Below are 25,812 nucleotides of genomic sequence, written 5' to 3' on the forward strand. Positions count from 1 at the left end.
TTCTCTTCGAATTCTCATTGTTTTGTGTGGCGCATATATATTGGCGCTCTCTTGTACCAATATTCATGTGTTCAAATAAATAAATAAATAAATAAACAAATAGATCGTCTTTTAATGCGGTCAATCAGGCTGAGATCTTCGCGGACGTATATTCCAGATCCGATCAGTTTGCGTGTGTTTCCCAGTATCAGGTTTCTTCAGCCGAAGCAAAGATAACTTTTAAGAGGCGGCTTTTCTAAGTACTTTCAGAATCCACCTTTTGTCTTATTCTAAAAAGCTTACAGATGCTAACTCCTGAAACTGTTTCTGGGAGTAGCTTGCTAATTAAGGACTTAATGTAGCTTAGGTCGTGCTCAAAACTAGCCTTTGGTTCCTTTTCGAGCGATTCTCTTATGAACAATGATTGACCTGTCAGCGAGGTCCGTCCTAACCCGCTGTAGAATTTTAATTTCTGAAATCTCCCTGCAATCCGATTTGGCGTCAAACGCATAGGTCTCACTCTATTTTCTCACTTTTATTTTTCTGGGTGTGACTGTAAACCAATCATTTATCTTATTTTGTCTCTTGATCACACACTGAACATAAACAAAACCAGAGGTTTGTATATTAGTGTATTTAACAATGAAAAAAAATCCGACCACAGTAGTTACAAAAAGACCTTAACACTTTGGATACAAACAATCCTAAAAGATATACTCAACGAGGAAATAAAATACCACTGCCCTTTATATCTGTACTCAAAAAGTACATATGATAAAGTTCTCTAGAAAAAAGCTATTTTCTCGGAGATTATTTTGACTGAAATAAATTCAATTGAAGCAAAAACAGTAGTCTTGATGCGTAATTAAACATTCGACAACTTCACTCACTATGCTTAGCCCCCAAACGCCCTGGTACGGCCGAGAGTGGGGAGAGTCCGCTCTCCCACTCGAAATGCTATCACATGGCCACTCGTATATAGCCTCTACCAGGGAAGTCCTACTCACTGACTTCTCGTGGCGGGGGTGTTGTTTACGACAATGAGAGGACGAAAAGCGAATGTCCGGCGCCTTAACCGGGTCGGTAGACATGGAGAGTCCACCTAGGGGAGTTGGAAAACCCTGATTCCAAACGAATGGTGCTCATGGGCTCCAGTATCCTGAGGGAACAAATGTCGTATGAACCAATTGTTGGTCACCGGCTTCCATGGGACTGCATCTCCTCACGTTGCTCCACTTTCTTGTTGATCAGACCTTCGGGTCGAGGGCTCCGGGTGTGGCCCCCTAAGAAAACCACTTGCTTCGGTTCGGGCACCCGGGGAGTATCACAGCCCTCACACATATCGAATGAGATTTGTGCGGCGCATATGTATTTGGTGCCTCTTTGTACCAATATCCATGTGTTAAAATAAATAAATAAATACACTATAGTAAGGGCGAACTTTTCTACTGAAGGTATATTAGCCTCAGTTGATCACTTGACTGCCATGTATCACAACATAGAGTGCCTATGTTCATCACTTCCAAAATAACGTCCATCCGTCAGTAAGGTTTGGAACCGTCCTAAACATGGGTTGTGACACTTATCTAACCTGAAAAGAAATGACCAAAATATCATTTAGATGATTTAAAGTTACGAGCGCATAAAAATGTTTAGCCGAAATTTAATTCTTAAAAATAATAACTATGTCTATCTGAGCTTTTCTGAGTTTAGCATAAACCTCTGTCAAGTGTTCAATGGGTGCCATAGTTTGTCTGATATCAGTGAGCACGGTATTTGTCACAGTGAACTCATTAATGAACCCAAAAAATATGGACGAAGCGTGAACTACTGAGACGGTTTTATAAATTACATAACTAAGTCTAAATTAAACTGAACGTATGCAAGATACTTCTGTTCCTACGAAGAAACTAACACAATAGATGTTTGAAATCGAACTTTGTAAATAAGGTGTGTCTAGCTAAATCATTCCTGGAACTGGCAGGAAATGCTCACAGCATCTTCATACTGTCAAATATATTCATTACCAACCAAACACTGACCATATTATTATATTACATATTTCTACGTACATTGCATCGTTTATCAAGTTATTCAGCAATTCTGAGTAATAAGTACATTCTTAGTTGGTAGATTGTTTATCATCCACAGTAAGGAGATTGAAGCAGTCTTACTCATGCATGGATTTAAGCTTACGTGTGGTACATCCATTTCTGTTTGAACCGGTAGGACACAATAATCACGTTAGTTGGTATTTATTACGGACAACGTCTTGTAACCTCGCCAATTTAATATACGTTCCCTCACAGAATCGCCGTCATAAACAGACAGTAATGTTGATTTAAGAATTCTGTTGCGGTAATGTGAACTTCTAACTCTTGTTTTTTGTGGTAATTCCTAACTAGATCTTTGTTAGCGTGATATAGATTGGATAAAGCATTTTCCGAGCAGTATTGTATTGGGTCATCTTGATTGGCTAAGTTATAGCCAATCAACTGTAGCAGATACTTGGAGACGACTCTAACAGCTTCTTGTGTAGAATTATAAATATTACTAAAGTTTTTTTTATAATGCTTCCTACCTCTATTCGCCCGTGTTTATTTGGGATATAATCACATTCCTGTTCTGATTCGGGGACTTGTCAAATGAAGTAGTGTCCGAAGAATATTAAGCAATAAGTAACTAGGTCGTAAAAATAGGGATCTTGACAATCTTGTTGGAATTTCACCTAATCCAAACTTTCACGTACGTATGATTTACATTATAAGTTAGATATTGACTTGAGTCTTGTTCAAACGGTTAACGTCTTTATTGTTGTTATGGGTGAATATATCTTTAAAATGTTCAGTCTTTGACTAGCTTATGTTAGTGCAGCATAAAGTAGTTTTAAAATCCTTGTTTTTTCCGTTTGTTAGTCTAAAGAGAAGATGATGCGGGGCGATAGACGTGGATGTGTAAAGTTAAAAAATGCTCAAGTTGGGATTGATGATGAAGATGATAGTACATTCACCATAACTGTTGATCACAAAACATTTCACTTCCAAGGTAACCGTACTGATTTATTCTCCGTCATCGCTACACTTTTTTTGAAATTTCAAACTGCTCTGTGAAAGATTGCCCAACTGATTGTTCTGTGGAAATTGTGTTTGACTTGTACCAGATGGTTATAGACAAGAAACGGTATAAACATCCAGGGACTTGGAAAATCAAAATATTAGTCAATGGTTGATGGGGTTTTTTGAGAGGATATATCTATGGTGGTTTTTCTCAGTACGGTATGGAAATCGGAAGTAGATAACACTATCTGATTCGGAGGTGAATTTTACAACCTACAAACTTTGACCACGAAAGTATCCCTTCATACATTTATACTACCAATTTCATGTTTTACCATTAGCCTTTACTTACCGTTAAAACTTAAACGTGATCATTCAGGATGGGGTACTATAAGGATTATGTTACTTCATGATCATTATTTAATCTGAAAGTTCGGAATATATCATTCTTGATAAAGACAATTATTATGAGTATAATATACCCATATCATACCAAATTAACGTCATGTATTGTGAAAGCTTTATACCCATTACTTTTAGATCAGCTAAGTATGGTTTATTCCTGACCTCAAGCTTCCTTTCAGCTACTTTTCTCTGTCCCTGTCTCAGAAGTGCGGTATTGTTCATCGACTGAGATGGTTGGACCACGTGTTACGTATGCCTGAACACCGATTACCAGTATGCGCAATGCTGACTAATGTTGGAGACGGACTGAAGAAAGTTAGGGGCGGCCAATCCAAAACGTGGCATAGTAAATAAAATGACTAACTTCTGGTTTGATCTATGTTGGTAGATGCAGACTACTTGGTTGGGGTCCGCACGACTATCGTAACCAATGGTTGGAGACTTTGGGTGACATGGCTGAGGATCGATCACAATGGTGAAGGTGTATACACTCCTTGACTTCCCTTAAATTGAGATTAAAACTGCTTTATTTTATTTGCATAAAAAAGGTTTATGTATTTTCTATATGATTACTCGTGCTTATGTCTTATCACTAGGATAATAAAGTTTGTGTGTTTCTTAAATCTGATTAGTTCAGGGTGGGTATTTGTTCACTGTTGTTTATCTGTTAAGATTTGGACTATTGAGTGGCTTTAGTCGGTGTAGTATAAAACACAGATTAGTAGATTTTTTTGGTTGGTTCAGGCTTTCGTATAACAGGATAAATATGTATTTATATGAACTTTCCAGTTGTGCTCTATGCATTGTGTGAGGATTTTTCTGAACATTTCACACTGACTTATTAGTCATACCTTTGTCACTGATGAGTTTGACATTGAGTAGGATTTTCCTGTACAAAATTGTATTTTCATAAATCAATTTTAGTTCATTTACACAGTCATTTGGAGTACTACTTTATTTTAAAATAAGGTTGCATTTGAATATAAATGCCCGTTCACAACACGTGGTTGCTTATCCTTTAATCATCGATACTGTTTTTTATTTGAATATTAACGCTTAGCAGTCATATGATTATACTTATGTACTTATCAGTAGGCTTATATACTTCTGAGTGTTTGAAAAAATAATTTAACTGTTAAACAATGTTTTGTATAAGCTACTTCACAAATAACATTTCCTTCTCAATTTCGATGTAATATGGTTTACATATCCGGTCAAAATACTAAAGTAACAATAATCCGTATTGTGTAGTTAAAACTTAGTTGTTCGACAGATTACTTAGTTACACTTTATTTTATTTAAACTTTTTATTTAGATACATTGATATTCGTTAATGAGCTAAATCTAGTGACTAGTATCGCGTACGAAACCGCAGATCACCATTTTTCTGATCAGTATGAAAGTTGATTAACAATATTAGTTACAGTTAAAAATTTCCTGTTATTTAGTGTCACGCTCTTCCTTTCATTATTCACTGTCACTTAAATGACTTGACCCTAGATTGCGTGGTGATTAGTGTTGCTTTGTTGTAGAAGAGATGAGTTAAAACTCTAAGCCTAAGTTTTAATACCACCAGCCCTAAACTAGTTACATGAAATACGGATAATAACGTCGTTGTTCATCTCGAAATAAAAGTACAAATCGAAACCAAGGATTTACATGACTGTTATCATAAGATATTCGCTTTCCAAACTTGTATATGTTTTGATAAGGAGAAATGTGTGTAAAGTTTCCATGGGATTCGCAAACTTTTATTTATAGATTATAACTCATTGTTACTTTAGTGAGAGTTAAGCCGAGTGAATACAGTAAACCTTGCTGCTTTAACTTAATTATTGTTTATTTTAGCAGTTTCGTAAATCATTTTGTATCTGATCTTTATCCAGTTATTATAAATATCAATTTTTTCTTTAGCTCGTAACTCAGATGAACGTCAAAAGTGGCTAGACGCTTTACAGGAGGCTAGGGATTTACATACGCAGAATTATGCTCTTCTGAATCAGGTTAGTGATTATATAAAGTTATTTTTATTCAACTTAGTAGTCTATTTAGTTAATATGCTCAAGTCATCTAACCAATCTCATTTTATTTGCATGTGCTATTTTTGTGTAGTCATACGCGGTAATTGTCTTTTTTTAGTTTTTAATGACAGGTAATTTTCGATTAAATTTAAAGTAAATAGACGAATTTGAGTTAACACGTTGCAACACTTTTGTATAAAGAAATCATAGATTTGATAATGCAATCTTATTAACCCCTTAATAATGTCAACTGTATAGACTACACCGATGATAATTCTAAATATATTTTTTAATAACTAGATTTCTCTAACAGCACATAAATACTCACAAACCACTTAATAGGCAAAAATATTCTATTATAAATATTCTTACCGTTTTAAATTACTCACTGTAAATATAGAAAATATTGTACTCTAGATTCGTCCTTCACTGACTATAGTTCATGTGATGTCTATATGTTTGTCATTGATGATTGAAATATTCGTTTTTATATATAGATACCTTTTTGTTTTTTTATCATCAACTTGCGGTTACGTTCACGGAACGTAGCATATACTGCTTCTTCCCTCTACCTGATTCGTATGTCTGGTGAAAGTGATTCAGGAAAGTATTAAATAAGAAAACTAAAGGTTCTGTTGATGCTAATGGTTTAATCATTAAAGGATCTAGCACTACAACTCATCGGTACAAATCTCTTCGTTTCGACGGTTTAGTTGAGATAAAAAATACTAGTTCAAGAGAAACCAAAAAATTAAGGTAACAAAAATAGTGGAACACAGAAAATTAAATTGGTAGGGGTTTAATTAAAGGTGAAATGTTATTTTGTGCCATTTAGTTTCATACAGATAGAGTCAGTTTTTATCCAGTATCCTGAACTTCAGTCAACACTTGGTGTGGATCGAGTGTTTTATACAGTTCTAGTGTATAGAGTTTCTCTTAAACCCCAAATCTAGGTTGTTGACTAGTATAAAATCTAAGTGTTTAGAGACTAATCGATGTGTATAAACTTAATGTTTCTAGATCTTTGAAATATAAATTTTAATGACAACAATAATAGTAGAGTTTTATAAAAATCATGAAAGTGTCACTATGTGAATTCAATTGAATACGATAAATATTATAAAAATGTTGGACAGTTGTTTAAAGATTCATTCTTCCACTGACTGCAGCTCAGACGATGTAAAAGATGAGTTTTACAAAAAGCTTTCCGACCTTCTCCGAAAATCTAGGCGCTCTGATGTAGTAATAGAGGCTGGTGATTTTAATGCTCAAGTAGGTAAAGTAAGCGAAAGGGAAAGACTCCTGGGTGAATCTTATGGTGTCGCGGCTCAAAGAACAGATAATGGCGACCGTCTGTTGCAGCTATGCTCAGATAACCGCCTGTTTTTTGCAGATACTAACTTTAAGCATAAGGAAAAACATCTTTTGACATGGCGACCCCCGAATTCGTCCCAACATTGGACCCAAATAGATCACATTGCTACCAGCCACCGATGATAGTAGACTGTCGCTCATTCTGGAGCACATGCTTAGACTCAGATCTTGCTCTAGTGCAAGCGCGTATTTGCCTGTGTCTTACTGAACGTGGGAAAGATGATGCAAGGAAACCCCTTAGGGTCCTACTTGATGATAGTCAGGCTAAGAGTATATTTGAGGAACAACTAGCAAAAGTTGGGCAGCCATGTAAGCGATGCCCGCCCCGAGGCAGCGTGGAATGACATCCGAAAAGCTGTGGAAACAGCAGTGATGTCTGCTAGTAAGGTAAACCACAAGATTAGGGAGAAACACTGGATCTCAGCAGCAACTACCGCACTGATAGATGTTCGAAAACTCATCCCATCTGGCTATGAACATCACGAAGAGCGGAGTCAGCTTAAGTACGAGCTGACAAGAAGCCTACGCAATGATCGCGAACAGTGGTGGGTGGCGAAAGCAAGAGAGATAGAAAAGGCAGTGGCAATAGGTAACAGCAGACATGTTAAGGAAACTGGTACTAGGAACCCGAATGTTCGCGAAACTATCTCAGAAAAAGATGAACATACTATTCATTCTCAATTCGGGAGATTGGATCGATGGGCAGAACACTTTAGGGATCAGTTCAACTGGCCTTCAGTCACACTTCGGTTTCCCACGATCTCCAGTCTACCTGAATGGCAAGTTAAAGTAGGTCCTCCGTCTCTTTACGAAGTTGAAAAAGCTATAGGAAATCTGAAGCGTGGGAGAGCAGCAGGCCCTGACAGGTTTACTCCTGAGATTTTTAGGGATGGTGGTTCAGTATTAACAGTGAGATTAACTGAGGTCTTAGGTAGAATTTGGGAACTGGACGTAATCCCATCTGACTGGTCTCAATCACTGATTGTTCCAGTCTATAAGAAAGGATAAAAGTCCTCTTGTGACAATCACAGAGGAATCAGTTTGACAAATATAGTGTCTAAAATATTAGCTTCAATAATACTTCGACGCCTAAACAAAGCTCGTGAAGAACAGACTAGAGAAAATCAGGCTGGTTTTCGACCTGGACGTGGTTGTATAGATCAGATATTCACACTACGTCAGGTTCTAGAACACAGACACACGTCCACGCGCCCCACAATCGTAGTATTTCTCGACCTTAAGGCGGCATTCGTGTGGTTCTATGGCATTGTTCGTCACTGAAAGGAGTACCAAAGAAGTACATTAAACTTGTAAAGGCTCTCTACTCGAACACAACTGGTCGAGTGAGAGCTTATGGCGAACTGTCATCAAAATTGATCACCTCAAGTGGTGTTCGTCAGGACTGTTCATTCTCTCCATTCTTGTTCAACTTTGTCGTAGACATGCTTTTAGTGATAACACTTTCCTCATCTGAATTTCAAGGGGTTGAACTTCTACCGGGAGTTTCACTTTGTGACCTAGAATATACCGATGACATAGTTCTATTTGGTGAAGATGCTGACGAAATGCAGAGTCTTCTGACCACTCTAAGCAACAATGCAAGCATGCTTGGGATGCGATTATCCCCCTCAAAATGCAGAATGTTGCTTTAGGATTGGGTTGCATTGACACCCGAACTAATGATAGGGAGTAAAGTAGTTGAGCGTGTCTACCGCTTCACTTATCTTGGAAGTCTCATCAGCCCTTGTGGTCTGGTGTGTGACGAAATCTCAGCACGGATACAGAAGGCTCGACTAGTTTTGCCAACTTGTGTCATTTATGGTGTAGGCGAGATATCCGTCTATCAACCAAAGGACGTGTTTACTGTGCAGCAGTTCGTTCCGTCTTACTCTCTGGCAGTGAAACATGGCCGGTAAGAGTAGAGGATATTCGTAGGTTACTAGTATTTGATCATAGGTGTCTTCGAAATATTGCCCGTATATCGTGGGACCATCGAGTAAGTAATGCAGTTGTCAGGAAACGGGTACTGGATAAGGATGGCAAATCAATTGATGAAGTAGTAAAACCTCATCAGTTGAGATGGCTGGGACATGTGTTACATATACCCAACGACCGACTGCCTCGACGTGCGATGTTCAGTGGTGTAGGAGTAGGTTGTAAGAAAGCTAGGAGTGGCCAGGGGTGGCACAAGTCCATGAAGTCACTGACAAGTGGACTGAGTCATGTTGGTAGGTGTAGACTACCTGGTTGGGGACCGCAAGATGATAGAAACCGATGGTTAGAAATCCTGAATGACATGGCTCAAAATGGTTCGCAATGGTGCAGGTGCATCCACTCTTTGTGTTCTCCCAAATTCTAATCTTCTGAATTCTTTTTGTCCCTTTCTTTTTTTCTCTTCCCAAATTTATTTCACTGTATTATACTCCTTGAATAACATCTTCAAGCCCTTGTCTTTCCGATCAGTGCTTATACTTTTACTACCTCTACCACAACGGAATTTGAATCGATTATTGTATCTGTGTGCTAATGTGGTATGGCAACTCGAACTGATGTACGTACGTACGAAGTTCCATGTTGTTACTGACTTTTAATGTGTGGCTAATTTGATTTAGAATAAATTCGTCGTGTTAATTAAAATAGTTAACCTGTTAAACAGCAATATTAACTTCAGTGTTTCCTGATATTTTATATCCAACATAGTTTGTTACTAGTAGAAATATTGTTTTACTCAAAAGTGGTCTCATTGGCAATATGTGGTAAGATAGGAATCTTGACGTAATGAACAAAGCCTGTTTATAATTCTTTGTTTAGCACTGTTGTAAAGTTCTCTTACTCTTGGCAAGCAAGTTTTTATGACATAACTGGTAAGTTTATATTGTTTGGATAACATATAAAACTTAGTGATTCTTACTGAGTGCTGAAATTTTTCTCTGGAAAAACTTATATATTCTGAAGGTTTTGGTTATTCATTTTTTCCGAACTGTTGCCTGTTGAATATGTTGCTGATTTTAAGACTAAATACTCAGCTGATTCGTTGACTAAGTGATATGATCATCGATCATACTGAATGTATTACCCATTATTTCTTCGTCTAACTTTTTCCAAACGTAATGCGTTTTCAAGCGTGAAGAATTTCCTTGTCAAACTGCGATTTAGGGTTTTACGGAATTACAGGTTTATTAAACTATGAATGTTCTGTTTTAATTCTGCTTCCCTATTTTTGCTCAAGTCCTCACAGTTGGAGAGGCAATAAGTTGATAACCAACCGTGGAAAAGGTCCATGAGTTAAGGTTGTAAATTACAAGCACCCTCACTGAGATATTAAGGACACACAATCAATCTGTCTACTTTTTAATTACTTGTTAACTAGTGCTTTAAATAGGCAGTTTTATGGTTTGTAATTTCGTGACTCGAATTTCCTGTCATTGCCACTTGCATTTCCTCTTTTTTTGATTCGATAAGTTATGAGGTTTGAAATCACTAGTAATGCGAATGCCCGTTGTATGTGTAACGGTCGTGGTAAATCAGTAACCTAGTTAATTAGTGGGTATTAAGTCCAAAGCTCAGTGGTAACGTTAACACCGATACAAGTACATTTATCTTGGTTTTTGTCAAAATTTGAACAGTCGCATTAATCGGACGACGGGTAAATAGAAGACATTCAATATTGAAACACTTTAGTAAAGATCGCATAGTAGCCCTCAAATGCCCTGGTACGGCCGAGAGTGGGGAGAGTCCGCTCTCCCACTCGAAATGCTATCACATGGCCACTCGTATATAGCCTCTACCAGGGAAGTCCTACTCACTGACTTCTCGTGGCGGGGGTGTTGTTTACGACAATGAGAGGACGAAAAGCGAATGTCCGGCGCCTTAACCGGGTCGGTAGACATGGAGAGTCCACCTAGGGGAGTTGGAAAACCCTGATTCCAAACGAATGGTGCTCATGGGCTCCAGTATCCTGAGGGAACAAATGTCGTATGAACCAATTGTTGGTCACCGGCTTCCATGGGACTGCATCTCCTCACGTTGCTCCACTTTCTTGTTGATCAGACCTTCGGGTCGAGGGCTCCGGGTGTGGCCCCCTAAGAAAACCACTTGCTTCGGTTCGGGCACCCGGGGAGTATCACAGCCCTCACACATATCGAATGAGATTTGTGCGGCGCATATGTATTTGGTGCCTCTTTGTACCAATATCTATGTGTTGAAATAAATAAGTAAACAGTAAAGATCGCATTGTATAAAACCAAAAAGTTCAAGCGTTTTTTGCCTAGTGGTGTTCAAACTTCAAGAGAATAATGAAACTGAAGTAAATTCACCCGACATTTTCCGAATGAAACACTAAATCCACCGCAAAGCTACTGACTGTCATACTTAAACCATTAAGCTCACTGAATATCCTCTTGATGTTGAGTTCGTTAAGACAGATGTTATTTTAGATGTGTTCATTACTTAACACAGACCCACAGCCGATTATTTAGTGATTTCGAATTCAAGAGAAATTTAGTTGACTACAATAACATAATTAATAATTTGTTCCCAATATATATTGGTCATCTTTACAACTTGTTTCGCAGCACCTATGACTCAATTTATGTATCATGTTATTTTTCAGTAACCAGTAACGTTTAATTTCATAAATATTTTGTAACTACGTGTAGGCTATTACAATGTTGTCTGCTGACGTCGAAGTTTCTCGGTACATGGAATTTTTTATTGCCCACATTATTCAAAGATCAATGTCACTCAATTTTTCCGTCAGTCAGCTACAACGTAGGACCAGGCACATATATGCATCGGTCCAAGTTGCCATACCTCATTAACACAACAAGATGGACACCGGATTCATAAAAGTAGTTAATTCAGAGGTGGTAATATATAAAAGAAAGATTGCATATAAGGGTATAGTACAGGAAGAAAGAATTAGTTCGTAGAAAGAAAGATATGAAGCGAATTTTGATCTCTTAGTTTAAGGGAAGACAGAGAGTGTATACACCGACGCCATTGTGATCGATTCTGAACCATGTCACCAAGAGTCTCCAACCATTGGTTACGATAGTCACGCGGACACCAACCAAGTAGTCTGCATCTACCAACATGGCTCAGACTAGAAGTTAGTGTCTTCAAGCACTGATGCCACGTTTTGGTTTGGCCGCCCCTAACTTTCTTCCAACAATCCCCAACACCGGTTAGCATTGCGCGTCGTGGTAATCGGTGTTCAGGCATACGTAACACGTGGCCCAACCATCTCAGTCGATGAAGATTCACAACCTCATCAACTGATTTGCCATCATTTTCTAATATCCTGCGTCGAACCTCACTATTACTTACCTGGTTATCCCAGCAGATGCGAGCAATATTTCTAAGGCATCTGTGGTCAAATACTAATAGCTTACGAGTGTCCTCTACTCTTCATGGCCATATTTCGCTACCGTAAATTAAAACAGAACGGACTGCCGCCCAGTATACTCGTCCTTTTATTGATAGACGGATATCTCGCCTTCGCCATAGGTGACGTAAGTTGGCAAAGGCCAAACGAGCTTTTCGAATCCGTGCTGAGATTTCGTCAGACACCAACCCATTAGGGCTGATCAGACTTCCAAAGTAAGTGAAGTTGTCAACGCGTTCGACTAATTCACTCCCTATGCTTAGTTCAGGTGTTGACCTAGACCAGTCCTGAAGCAGCAGCTTGCGTTTAGAGAGAGAGAAGCGCATTCCAAACATTCTGGTATTGTTGCTTAGTGCTACCAAAAGACTGCATTTTGTCAGCGTCTTCACCAAACAGGACTATGTCATCTGCGTATTCTAAGTCGATAAGTGGACCTCCTGGTAGGAGATCGTTACCCGAGAATTCAGTAGACGAGAATGTTATTTCCATCAATAGGTCTATGATGAAGTTAAACAAAAATGGAGAAAGTGAACAGCCTTGATGGACACCACTTGAGGTTGCAAAAGTAGATGACAGTTCTCCATAAGCTCTGACTCGACTAATAGTGTTCTAGTAAAGAACCTTCACATGGTTTATGTACTTCTGAGGTACGCCTTTCAATGACAGACACTGCCACAGAGTCTCGCAGTCTACGGAATTAAATGCTACTTTTAAGTCAAGAAAGACCACGATTGTCGGACGCCGATAAGTATCCCTATGTTCTAGAACCTGATGAATGGTGAATATGTGATCGATGCAGCCACGACCAGGTCTGAAGCCAGCTCGATTCTCTTGTGTTTGCAATTCATCTTTACTTTTCGATAGTTGATATTATAGAGCATTTTATTTGTTCATTTTTACAGACCAATCGTTTACTGGAACATCCTTGCAGCCTTTCCGAATTCGACCGTCGTATCGTAGAGGCAGATGCTTTTTTACAAATTCTCATAGATCAACATGAGGTATATTTGAGAAATTATTCTTAATTTCCAAGTTTTATTTGTTCACCGTGTCCATTTTCTGTAGTCCTATGTAATTGTTAACATTTTAACCGTTCTAATCAGTTGATTGTAACTAGAAAATTATAACTTATTCGATAAACTTGGCTTCTAGATGTTTGTTTTGATGGATAAAACGAGAAACCCAACCTTGCGATGGGAGCAGCATAAACCCAATGTTTCAATATACTAGATGCTAGATCCTCAGAAATCGCTTGGTAAACGTCTTAATTTTGTAATTTTACTTTGAAAATCTGAATTTCTCGTTTTCGCGCCAAAAGCACCTGATTTTACCTTCAGAGTGTATTTCCCACTTAGAAGGACCATAAATGTCATTGGTTCGTTGCCTCTTTTAATACACTATTTTGTAACATTTCCTAAAGACCTTTATATACTGTGTTTATAAATGCTTGAGGTGCGTGCTTGGTTTGTTCGTGCTTCTAGCTGCCTGTGGAATATACATTTCGCTCATCCCAACCTGGTCTTCTCCCTCTAGTAGCAGGTCTGGAACACATCAGAATAGTTAGCTTGTCTTTTCGTTATTATTATTATTATTATTATATTATTATTATTATTATTATTATTATTATTATTATTATTATTAATGGCTTTATTCAATATTATATTTTGGTACAATATAGAATTCTCAGCACAGGTTATTTCAACAAGTTTCTTACACAAAAATACAGAAACAAAGACAAAAAGGAAAAAATGGTTTAAAACAATCTGAAAAACTACAACTTTTCAAATTAGAGACATGTTAAGGATGCAGGTTATTGACTAGGTTAACTCTAACAACCTGTTCGTCACAGAGTATATTTGCTAGGTAGGGTATTATAGAACTTTTATACTTTTGCTTGCGTGAATGGATTTTAATGTAATTACGTCTCGTTCTACCAGAAGATATACAAGGAGAAAGATATGAGTGAAGGGGATGGTTAGTATTTGATAAGATAACACCTACTAGAAGTTTGCATGACTTTAGATGTCTATCCACAACCATATTAATTATGACCTCGAAAGATTCACCACACATCTTTCTAACTGCCTTCAGCACTCTCCGCAATACAGCAAAGTCTTTTCTCAAAAGCCCGGGAAAGAATAATGGAGAACAGTAAAGCATAATAGGTAATTTGCAAGAATTGACAAATTGTAAGAGTAAATGACGAGTAATCGAACATACTTCTTACCCTTTCCTAAGTTGAACACTATATTGTGATGCAGAACAGCAACAGCATCTCGGGTGCTTCTTTTGCATCTTTAAGTAAACTGATACGGATCAATATACTCTTTTATTGCAGGCTGAAGTGGAAGTATTAATAATTTTTACATTGTTTTGAGGAAGGGTGAAGTTATTGCAATAGGTCCAAAAATTTTACATTCTTATCATCAGATACTTTCTTGGGTACAGGGATCATCTTCGTCTTTCTCCACATTTTCGGTATGAGATTAGATGAGAAGGATCTGTTAAGGATAGTCGTGAGTGGATAACATAGGACGTCAGCACATTTTTTAAAAAGGAGGTTTAGGATACCATCAGGTCCTAAACATCGGGATGAATTAAGTGACTGGAGACATCTTCGGACATCAGTTTCAGCGAAACTAGGAACACAGCTATTCTTTAAACCTGTGGTTAAAGGGAGCATCACATCAGATGACTGACGTACAAAAGACTTATTTAGGTCACAAACATTCAGCTGGTTATCGCTCCTAATCTGTCTGCCACCTGTAGGTTCTTTAAAGAGTTTCCACATACTTGGAAAGTTTTTGCAAGACAAGAGATTTTGAGTAAACATAGAGTTGCTAATTCTTCTTTTCGTTAGCCTTTTTGGGTGATCTCGTAATCTCCAAACATAGCACAATATTTCTATGATTTTTTTTAAACTCATCATCGTTGTTACTTTGGTTTCTTCTATTCTCTCTTTTTACTTGTCTCGTTTGATACATCCTTTATTTCTTTACGAATATCAAATCAATTAGATACAATCAGTAATATTTACTTAACCTCGTAAGCAAAATTAAGATAATCCTTTAAGTTTGAAATGATGTCCAGAGAATCAAAGTCCACTAAACTAAATAATTTGCTCGTATAACGCACTTCGAATAATTGCGTGCTAATCTAAAGCAGAATAATTATTTAGTGATTGTTTAGACTGTTATAAAAAAGTGTGTTTCAGTAAGGACTGTAGACCACATTCCAAATGAATAGGTTATTGTTCGTGTGCATTAGCAGTATATTTGCTCAGTTGAAGACATTACAGGTCCTTAATTATTGATAACTTATTACTTTTTCACAACGACGTATTGATTGGGTACATACTTTCAAAACAGAGTACCATGTTCACTAGATCAACAATAGTGAAATTGTGTTATAATTAATTTCTAGTGCTTGTGAGGTATTGTCATTATTGTCAACACAAATTTGTACTTAATTGTTTGAAATGGTCCCCCTTTTTTAACCAAAAGGACCAGAATTATGAACATGTAAGATTTTTACAGTCTTGTAATGTAATTATCCTTCACATACTGAGCATGGTTTGGAGGTTAGTAAACGAATTTGTTTATCATTTCTACATATCAATACAGAATGTTTTGGGCAGCATGATTCTGCAGACCCAAAACGTTTTTTTTCAAAATCTCAAAAGAGCTTGTACAAAGACCTAAAGCTGTATATCAGACTATTATGTATTGAACTGTCAAGATACTCCTATATTTTTAACGCTGCGCAAGTTAATTTGGTTCTTCATATAATTCATCAGTTTTTTTAAAACTGAAAAGTGGTCGCTTCGCTAACTTGATTTTTGTCTTATTCATTTGTATACTAATCTCACTTAACTTCCATCTGATTAGTGTTTTTTTTATTCTATCCAACAAGACTTGTTATTTGATTAGGAGGAAGTTACATAATGAATCGTTTAAGATGAATAACAATGGGATTAAATTAATCGTAAAATATTATTTTATTTGTTTCTCGTTTTGTTAGTTATATTCTTCAACTTATATTTGAAGGAGAAACTAAGTACTAATCGTAACTGTATTATAATTGGATTATGTGCTTATCTTTTCATTACTTCCAGATCACCCTACTAGTTATGGTATAATGGTTAAAAGTATTCATGTTTCTACAGATATTAGATCATAGTTTCGATCTTTACTCCACATTAGTCTTTTCCGTTACTGCTTGGTATCACTAGGTCTAGTCTATTACTACTTATATCTACCTTGTCATGTTACATGTAATGTAATTTTCTTTAATCATATAATCTAGGTTTTATTTTGAAACAAATTTGATATTATTTTCATGAAATTACATGCTGTTAAAATGACACGAATTTTATGAGCTTACGAGGGAAAACTGATTGCGTTACAGTGATCCACTCAGAACTCTGTAGTCTGCTTTTTATTGTTAAAATAAAAATATGAGATTGTAACTTTTTTTTTATCAACTGTCTAACGGCACTTGAGTATAAAATACTCAAGTGCCGTTAGACAGTTGATAAAAAAAATAAGATAGACTCCATCATGGACATTGGAATAGACCGACACATATCAAACCATTAGGTGATGACGTTTGTTAAATTACAGATTGACTTTAACAAATTTTTATGATCCATTGTTTTTTTTACAACGTTTCACACTGACGGTGTAGATCATATGAATTGAACCAGGTGATACTTTGTCTAGTAAATACTATATTAATTGATGTAAATACAAGATTTGTTAAGGGTAAACAATGTTTGCAAATATTTCTCACACATTATTTGGTTTGCAATTTTTCGACAAATATTCAAGACAGTCTAGTCATGTTCATGCCCGGTGATGTTTGGTACACAGATTACGCTCATGAGAAGATCGCTTATCTGCATATCATTTGTGAATATCGTTTGTAATGTACCAATCCGACCAACTTGATCACCTACCAAACTATTCCTTTCGTATTTTCGTACACCCAAACATTTTATCCTACATCTATTTACCGTTATTTAGTCTTATCTTTGTTTTTTTGGAAGGTCCAGCAACTTAAACAATTACTGTGTGGTGCAAATTTTTTCGTGTTTGTCTTTGTGTAACTTTGCTTTGCACAAATTTTTGTGTCTGTTTAAAGCATATGATGAACAATATATGTGGTTGGTTAGGTTAATGATTTTCTTTTGGTCGATCTTGAAGCCTGAGTTTTACGACTTAAAATTAATTTGGCAAACTGCCGTGAACATATGGAATTCGGGTATTGTATCATTCCTGTCTTTTCTCTCCCGTTATTTTTCTTTCAATTAAAGCGCAACAGATTAGTTATTCAATCAGCTCGATTGTTTATATATATATATATATATATATATATATATATATATATATATATATATATAAAGTTTGCGATTGACTATAGATATTTACCCAACTTTTCTTTGTAAAATTTCTTAAAAATCAACTTTAGGCGTATAATTGCATTTATACTGTTTGATTTCAGCAACTGGTCAGTCATATTCCATCGTCCGATGAATGTCGGCCGGAGATTATGGGCGCTGTCACTTTTCGGATGCAAGTAAGTTAAAGTCACATTAGTTATTACTGAAGTGTTTTGTGGTAAGGCTTATGGAATTTAAAAGTAGTGTTTACTACAAAATAAAATAAGCTAAAAACTTATCATAAACGAAGGAGGAACGACAATTATTTCGTCGCGATTTTGGACTCATTATTCGTGCTCACACACAATTGCATCAAACTCGATGACACGTGGCTTCATTCAATTTACAATACTACTTAATTAAAATATCTCATTGATACGCATAATTTGTTAAACTGCTAAATAACACACTACACCATTCATTCACATGAAAATTTCTTGTCTTAAATATTTGCACAATTTACAGTTTATCTTTTTTTGTTACTTCGTGTATTATCATTATTTGTATTAAATGTTCAGTCTCCTTATTAGTGAACTCAATAACTGCAGTTAGTTAACCTTCGACTGTATGTATTTATGAGACAATACTTTTCTACCTAAAATTGCCTTAATTTTTAATTTTACGTGTATTCCTTTTATTTTTACTATCAGTGCACAAAGGCATATGTACGTGGGCATATCAACCATTCCCGAATCTCTTATTACATTTTTCATGTTTCTATAGATGATTATACCTTTTATGATGTAAATTATTTTTTTGTCTGCGTGGTTTTCGTGGCAGCGACTATTTTGAACGTACATAATATATAAGATGGTGTTGTCTAAAAAACTAAGCAAAAAATGTTGTGCAGATAGTGGTATTTTTAAAATTTTTTGATATATGTTAGCTTGTGAAACGCATCTGGTCACCAGATCTTCGCTTCAACACACACTTCTACACCCAATTAAACCACACTTGAGGAAGACAGGAATAGAAACTGATTGATTTCTACCTAGTCTTGATGGACAAATTTAGTTTTGTTCACGGGGACGGTCACTGTACTTGAGTTAGTTAAAACCACTCAGTGGTTGTGGCGAAATCGGAACCTTCTTTTGATACGGGTTTCATATCGTAGATGACAAAGTGCTTAGTTGACTACCTGGAGGTCATTACTTTGGATTCTTTCTCAACTCACAACGTTTTGTAGTTTCACTCACCACTTCCGTATACAAATCTCAACTAATGAACTTCATGATAGTTCACTTTTTAGTATTTTGTGGCTTTAAAAAAGGTCCATGAAAGTGAAATATATGCTTAGGCTGCGATGTCTTCAAAGCATTATTAGCTTGTGGAACGATCGGATGAACAATGTTGACTTTCAACGTCTGGTACTAAGGAAAGATGTCGAATTGATTGATAACGTTGTGAATGTTCATGAATTTAGGTGGTTGGGACGTATGTTACACATGCTTATTCCCCTCTTACCTCGATGTAGAGTATTAATTGATGTAGGACTAGGTTGAAATAAAGCTAAGGGTGACCAAGCCAAAATCTGGCATCAGTCCATGAAATCGTTGACTGTTGGTCTGAGTCGTGCCGGTAGATGCAGACTACCTGACTAGAGTCTACGCGGTTATCACAACCACTGGAGATGTGTAACATGGCTTAGAATCGGTCACAATGACAAAAGTGTATTTACTCTTTATCTTCTAAACCTTGAGTCGTAATATTCCTCCATACATATATTTTCATTCTGTCTCAAACCCTATCGTGGTGCTTTAGTTTCCCTCATTATCATTACTACTATTATTGTTCCAACTCAGTTATTCATCTTGTTACTTTCGTCTCGTATTGTAGGGATATAGATACTTTGAATGACACAGATTTGTGATAGGCTGTACATTAATTATGATGGACTGATTATACAATCACAGCTGTCTCATACCATTGTTGAATTATGCAGTTCGCTCATAGTTCATTTTTTGTCAAAAATCATAAATCGAGGTGTTCCACACCTTGACCTCATATCGCGGTTGCATTCCGCAGTACTTCCAATTCCTTTGTGACTAATATATTGTATGCTGTAATCATAAAGTAAAGAAAAGCGCTGTTTACTAAGTAGGTATTACAAAGAAAACAAAGAACATGTGGAACACGCTAATCTATTTGGATTTAAACTATCACAATTCACTTTGAATCATAGCCATTATCAATTAGTAACTAGTCGGAAATTAATGGATAATTTTATACTAGGATTTATATTGGTGGGTTTATTCAACTTTGAAAGCGACCCTCTCAAATCCAGTTCTTTAAAAGTTGATATTCTGTTTAGCTATACATCATTCTTATTTGTAGCCATCTGAAAACTTTTTCCACGTTATTTTACGAAGAATACATTACATTTTCATTCTAGTTTCTAGAATTATTTTTATGTTCACTCCATTTATCAGGGAAGTGTCATCGAAACAATTGTTACCACCCAAGACAAAATTTAACCATATTTCTATGTGTGCATACCACGTTGTTCAACTTGTCCGTTTTATTCTTTACTAATTTCGTGTACTTAATCCTTACAAATCACAATGAATATATTTGACCTGAATTTGTGACTGCTAAATAAATATTTACTCACAAATGTGAATATTGAATAGTGATATAATAAAATATTTATTGCTTACTGTACTACAAAACTTTGCCCACGAATGTAAAAGGATTTGTCAAGTTGTAACTGTATACGACTGTCTACGTAAGCAAAGTCGTAATATTATGTTTCATAAACGTCTTTCTAGATTGTGCCATTTTACAAGCTGCTTTTATTTACCAGTTGTTAATTTTTCGAAACTATACGAATATGAAATTTGATATCATAACTGCTTTCATCATTAAAACCTTTGTCGAATCGTTTTCTTTCATGCACAAATGTTTGTCATGGTTCTTTCTTTTAATATAACGCACACAGACACGAATTTATTATAATTTATGTTTCAGTACCAGGTTTAAGTGTTTGGTTCTTTGCATATATCAAATAATGTGGTATTTGAATGATTATTGTCTAGTTATTGTAATGGTACGTTCAGGCAATTGAATTTAAATCTAACCGTTGGTAATAATTGATAAGTTGTACTGTTTCTCCTGTGTAGTGTCATTACCTCCCATATATGAACATAGACGTGTACCTGGTAACGAAGTTTTACCACTGTTGATCTGATCATCGCGAGGCTTCTGTATCTAGTTTATTTTCAACACTATTGACTCAACATTTAGTGTAGTCGACTAGGATTCATTACCTACACAATACTCCTCAACTAATACCAAGATTACACACTTTATAAACCCAAAATTCGTCTAGCAATCTTCAAAGGGATTATTCCTCAAATATATATAACCTCAGCTTATATTTTACTTTTGGAGGTTATATAATACAGCGGTGTTTGATACAGAACACCAGATTCGAATGGTTTTAGGATATTCTCACTCATCTATTTCTCTTGATAATACCTATTATTTGATTGAGTAACATATCATCATCAATAATTTTTGTTTATTTTGCAATGATTGGTAGAGTATCTGGTCGATACATTGTCAATCAGAGAAGAAACCTACCAGACTGTCTTGAAATCACAGCTTATTTGTTTCAGTTAGACGATGAATTATTGTTCAGAAGAACATATAAAGGATATTGGTTAAGATAATTTATATTTACTCAAGGTTTCTTCTTTTGTATACTAGGACGACCGCGACCACATAGTGTTAATTGGGTGTACTTCATTGAGATACCAAAGAAAGTATTAATCAGTGTCAGAACTACAGAAGCACGCCACTCTCGTTACAGGGGGGAAGTTTTCAAGTGTTTCTGAAGCGAATAAAAGATTCAGTAGATAGCCAAATTCGACGCCGGGAAGCTGGGTTTGCTAAGGATTATTCTTTATCGACCGAATTGCGATACTGTGAATCATTGATGAGTAACAAATTGAATTGGACTTTACGTCAACTTTCTTGATTCTGAAAAGGTTATTCGACAGCCTGAATGGTTAAATCCCATGAAATCCTCTTTTGTTCTATGTAGTGCCCGAAAAGATGGTCACCATCATTTGGAACTCCTACTGAGGACTGAATTATAAAGCCGTGCATGGAAGAGAGCTTACAGATAGGTGTATTCTGAATGAAAACTGATGTCGAAGAAGGATGCATATCCCCACCTTTTCTCTTTCCTTAAGTTACTGACTGGATCGTGAAGACCTTCACGGATTAAGAAAAAGACTTTACAAATTACATAGAGGTTCTATCGCATACACAGCAAAATATACAGATGGAGGAATCCATTGAGTCATCGGCTTCGGCAAGAATAGGCGTTACAGGGGAAAAAGAGAAATCTTGAAGCACCAATTAAATCATACTCTATGGAAAAGCTTTGGATGAGATGGAAACCTTCACGTACGTGGTTACCATCATTGATGAATAAGAAAGATTTGATACAGATGCCAATGCACAGTTTGGCAAAACAAGGGAGCTTTCTTACAATTGAAGAATATCTGTGACTCAAAACAACTGTCACTCAATATGTATGATACTCCAGATCCATTGAACAGAGACCATCAGTAACAATCTGTGGCAGAGAACAGACCAGCTGCCGATCGAGGCAGATATTAAGAAAAGGCGCTTGAGATGGGTGAGACACACTGCAGAAACCATTAAACTGCATCACCAGTCAAACCCTAACTTCGAATTTTGAAGGTAAAAGGAAAAGAGTCAGAACAAAGGGTACGTGGTTCCAGGAATATAAAGCAGATATCATGATCATGCATAGTAATTGGTAGTAAATGGAAAGTAGGGTCTAGTATAGAGTTGACTAGAGATCTCTGATCGGCAGCCAGTGTCACTGGAGGGTTAGTAAGCATAAAGAAGGATCGTATATGAAAGCTTATGTTGGTAACGACTTCTATTTCGGGCTTTTATTGAGGTGCAGCTATGTTAAATGTCCACTGTTTGCATTTAGTTCGCTCTGTCGCTGGGCAATAAAATTTTAATAGAAGGCCAGTTGAAATATTACGAAATGTGTCCCTCTCATCTTTTCGGTCACTTTCTGTGTGTATGAACCATTGCTGATGATAATTTTCCGCTTACGAATTCGAACAACTGATCTCTGGTCAGATCGTTTCCACTTTTCAGGATAATGTTGGTAATTGTCCTTGTGACACTGCACTTAGTACTTACCTAGCTCCTACTCTAATAAATTATTAAAATTCTCACTTTCATCTTAATCTAAGACTCGTTTTTGTTTTTGAGACTTTATGTGTACACACAGTTGGTTTGGCACGTGCTCGGATAAGATAGTAGCAGTTCGTTCTTGATTTCAGCTACTAACGCCATTGTTTGTTTATATCCTTCCTTACGTTAGAACCTTGACTTTTTCCCTAGAAATATTTTGTTTCTACTGCACATTTGCAGAATTTACCGGTTCAAATTAAGGGAAGGTAATTTCACAGTACTAAATTCCTTTTATGGTATCATTCGTGAAATAAAAGTGTTTAATATTCAACTATTCATTCTTTATCATTCAGTAAAGGGATCTTTAGTTACTTTTACTGCTACAAATACAGCTCATCAGCTAGCACTTATCAACAGTCTCTTCTGACCACTTTAAAATAGTAGCTTTTACAATTTTCTTTCTAAACCTTATTCCATATTCATTGATACTAATTAGCTTCGTGAATTTTATCTTCCACATATTGTTCACTTAAGTGTTGTCAATTGGAAAATATATTTATCGATAAATAGGTCATCGATTTTTCTAAAAATAATTATGGTATCAGTCAGTGTACTTTCTGAGTTGACCTGTTGATATATCTAACCACATAGCTCACTCACCAATATATTAGAACATATTAGTGTGTAACAATATGCTGTATCGTTAAAAACATAGAGTGCATAATTACATATCTTTACAATTTCCCCTAAAAAGTATATGAAGGAGTGCAAAATACTTTTCTATCGTAGTTAAATAAAGAGTTGATTAAATAGACTTTTCATTATTTATCACTAGGCAGTTGTGCAATCCAAAAGTCTTGTGATCGACAACGTGTGAGGATGAGTGTATATTATTTTTCGTGCAAATGGTGTCTGACAACAAGTATCCAGTCATTAGTTATATTCTCTACCACTTCTATGAGTGAAATGCCTAAGGAAAAGTTGTAGACATCATCTTTTTGATGTTTTTTCATATAAGAAAGACTAGTTCAGCGAAGAGTTCTGTTTTCGGCGAATTCTTTTTCAAAGTTGCGCAATCGCAAATATATATACTTATTTTTACAGGATGATAATAATACTGACAATAAACTTCTGTTATACATGGTGACAGTGGGGTTAAGTTAACAAAGGTATTAAAAATTATTTTAAAACACGGGAAGTTTAATAATCGTTTGATTGTTAATGGCTTAAGTATTCATCAAAGGATAGATAGGGAAATTATCATTGGGAAAGGATGGCTCAGCATGATAAAATAAAATGTTGAAACAGAGATGAAATGTGATCGGAATGATCGTGGAAATAAAAACAAACCGGTTGGGGGTAGAAGATTTGAAGGGAAGATGGAAGATGAAGCAGGTGGCTGTAAGGGAACAAGAGTATGAAGAAATAGAAGAAAATTTTTCTTAATACATTAAGTCTCTTTTGTACACATAATTCTGGTTTTTCAAAATGTATGGCTATTGCCTCGGCAATGCAAAGAAGATGCAGTCTAATTGTCTTAGGAAGGCTTCTACTTACCTTGTAGATGACTTTGAAGGCAGAGTCTGTCTTGGTTGAGTGACCTCTGTTCACAAGGTGTTCAATTATAAAACTTCTTATTGAGCCGTTGCCTCCTCTTTTTAGCCACGCCGGACAATGTTCTTGAATTCTTTTGGATAAAGTACGCATCGAACGACCTATATACCTAGCTCTACAAGAGCAGGTAAAATGGTAAATGCACATTGAGTTTGAATCATGTCACTATCTTATTGGTTGGTAGTATTGCATAGGGATGACCTTAGACCTAGACCTAGAAATTCATTTGGAGAAACCTTAAAATAGACATGATTGGCTAAAATTAATGTGTGTTTATGTTTAATCACACGATAATAAATACATCTGTTTGTTTTATAACTTCAGACGTTCACCTGTACTAACTGCTATAAATACCATAACATTGCTTTGGTCTAAAAGCTATGAAGATCATAGTTCAGATTAGCGTAAATGCGATATTTCAGTGTAATTACCTTATAGTTTCTTCCATCCTAGTTTTGCTTCAGATAAAGTAAGTCGTAACGCAATATGCATCTTTCCATGTATGGAATAGTTCATCTGCTTTTATACCAGTTCTACATTGACAGTTAAAATAAATATTGACATTTTAAGAATAAGATTTATACAGATGTTTCAAAACCAACTTTCATTTCCCCTTGCATTCAGTAGGTTGTGTTATCATTCATTAAATTTCTATCTTATATAATAGTGAACTAACACAATTTCTTTGCTTTCCTCTATTCGTTACATTTTCTCCTTCATGATCAATTCAACTATGATCGACTGAACAAAAAGTATTTTAGCATTTAAAACTCAAGATAATCCACAAAGTATCATAACTCGTTCAGATATTTGGACCATACTGTTCAAATTTCTTCAAAATACACAAACTGTTTGGAACGGCTTGTACTTTATCGGTCGGTTTGTATGCTATTATTCTATGGATAGTTTTCTTTGATATACCTTACAGAAAAGGCAGTCAACCCAAGTATATATATATATATATATATATATATTTCTTAAGACGTTTTTAACTACTCATATTTGGATTATGTGATTTTCTAGGCGCATAGATGCAGCAGTATTTTATTGAGATTACAGTTGGATGGTGATAAATCATTGAACTTTACAAATCTGTATTTATTTTGCATTGTTTAGTTCTTAGATAGATTGAGTTAGCTACTGTTTTGTGTGTAGTAATGAAGTTTCGAATTGTATACACATTACCTTATACTGGCTTTTATAAGGGGTCATATGCAAACTTTCTAAAAGAGAAATTTGATCATTACCAAGGAGAATCACTTTCAAACGGTTAAACAACAACTTAAGGAATATATTACGGGTTTTTCCTTTAAAAATAAATAAATAATTTTGATAACTGATCATGTGATG

The 25,812-nt window shown here is 35.9% G+C and overlaps 1 protein-coding gene across 1 annotated transcript in view; it reads left to right on the forward strand.

The window, feature by feature from the left end:
* The first annotated feature begins 1,120 nt into the window (after nt 1-1,120).
* The window catches only part of OSBPL9 (Oxysterol-binding protein- protein 9), a 50,280-nt gene continuing 25,588 nt past the window's right edge, over nt 1,121-25,812 (forward strand). The window contains exons 1-3 of the mRNA XM_051211367.1: nt 1,121-5,443; nt 13,124-13,222; nt 17,724-17,798. The gene's annotated coding sequence lies outside the window, so the exon portion shown is untranslated. The remainder of the gene's footprint in view (nt 5,444-13,123; nt 13,223-17,723; nt 17,799-25,812) is intronic.

Source organism: Schistosoma haematobium, chromosome ZW (assembly GCF_000699445.3).
Source record: "Schistosoma haematobium chromosome ZW, whole genome shotgun sequence".
Classification (NCBI taxonomy): domain Eukaryota; kingdom Metazoa; phylum Platyhelminthes; class Trematoda; order Strigeidida; family Schistosomatidae; genus Schistosoma; species Schistosoma haematobium.